Below are 1,758 nucleotides of genomic sequence, written 5' to 3'. Positions count from 1 at the left end.
CACCTTCATGCAGACATATATGCAGGTAAAACACCAGTGCACATAAAATAAAATAAAATAAAATAAAATAAAATAAGGGCTATTTTTAAAGAGGGGGGTTGGGGTTGGGGATTTAGCTCAGTGGTAGAGCACTTGCCTAGCAAGCACAAGGCCCTGGGTTCGGTCCCCAGCTCCGAAAAAAAAAAAAAAGAAAAAAGAAAAGAATAAAAAAAAAGAATAAAAAAAAAGAATAAAAAAAAAAAAAAAGAGGGGGGTGGTGGTAGAGAGATGGCCCAGTGGTTAAGAGCACGGACTGTTCTCCCAGAGGTCCTGAGTTCAATTCCCAGCAACCACATACATGGTGGCTCACAACCATCTGTAATGGGATCTGATGCCCTCTTCTAGTGTGTCTGAAGAGAGTGGCAGTGTACTCACATACATAAAATAAATAAATAAATCTTCAAAAAGAAAGGGGGGGACTTGACAATACTATTTAATAGTCAATATAATTGTATCCTTTTTTATGTGTGCATAACATGTATGTGCTATGTATTTTTTATGTATGCGTCTCACATGCTCACGTGTGCATATATGTGTGTGGAGAGAAGAAGTTGGCATCAGAATATTTCCCTCTATAGCTTGCTTATTTATTTGTTTATTTATTTAGAGGCAAGGTCTGTTGATGAACCCAGAGAGCACTGATTGGCTGAACCCTACCAATTACCCATCTTTGCCGACCTATTCCCTTACACCCTAAGTGCCAGGGGTAGGACCACAACACCATACCCAACTTTTAAAGGGTGCTAGGGAATCTGGATCCAGACCCTCAGGTCGCACTGTAAGCATTTTTCTGGGTGAGCCACCTCCCAACCCCCAATGCACTTATATCCTCTGGTGCAGGCAGAAATTCCACATACTTCAAAAGGCATTCACATTCAAAGCCACTTTATTCACAGTAATGGGGGGGGGGGCAACGAGATGGCTCAGTCAGGTGAAGACTCTTGTCTCTCAATAAGGGAAGTCTGGGGGCTGGGGATTTAGCTCAGTGGTAGAGCGCTTACCTAGGAAGCGCAAGGCCGTGGGTTCGGTCCCCAGCTCCGAAAAAAAGAACCAAAAAAAAAAAAAAAAAAAAAATAAGGGAAGTCTGACAAGTTTGCCCTGTGGGAGGCAAAGCGAGAGCCGGAAGCCACGAAGTTGTGTTCTGAGGTCCACACGCACAAGGCGGAGTGCTATGCTCCTTCCAATCCATATGCACACGGTTCTAATAAATAAAATTTGATACACACCCAAACCCTGGATCCCACCTAGATGTCTATTAACAACGGAACAGATAAATTGTGATACATGTATGCAACGGAGTAGCATGCAATCTACCAAGCTGTATCTATGGAGATGGAACTCGGAATGCTGAAGAATCTGGAGGGGAGCACTGGCTGAGTGAGCTGTCGGCGATTGGTTCTCATGCTTTGATTTAATCGGGGAATGAACCTGCATGTCCAAACACTGAAGGTCCTTGCCCTCAATTGGTTCTTGATCAATCAATAAAGACGCCAGCGGCAATAGCTGGTGAAAGGGAGATAGGGTGGGACCCTTGGTTTTGCAAAGGCTAGGGTGCAGGGGAGAGGAGGAGAGACAGAGGAATTGCCATGACTTGGGAGAGAAGGATGGGACGTAGGAGCTGCAGGAGAGAAAGTGAATCAGTCACGTGAGAATTCAGGTGCGTGTCCACTGGCCACTTCCCCGATTGGCCCTGAGGTAGCAGGGGAAGGTTTAGAAGTG

The sequence above is a fragment of the Rattus norvegicus genome, chromosome 10, assembly GCF_036323735.1.
Source record: "Rattus norvegicus strain BN/NHsdMcwi chromosome 10, GRCr8, whole genome shotgun sequence".
NCBI classification, from domain to species: domain Eukaryota; kingdom Metazoa; phylum Chordata; class Mammalia; order Rodentia; family Muridae; genus Rattus; species Rattus norvegicus.
The sequence above is the reverse complement of the archived record's forward strand: the minus strand, read 5'-3'. Positions refer to the sequence as shown.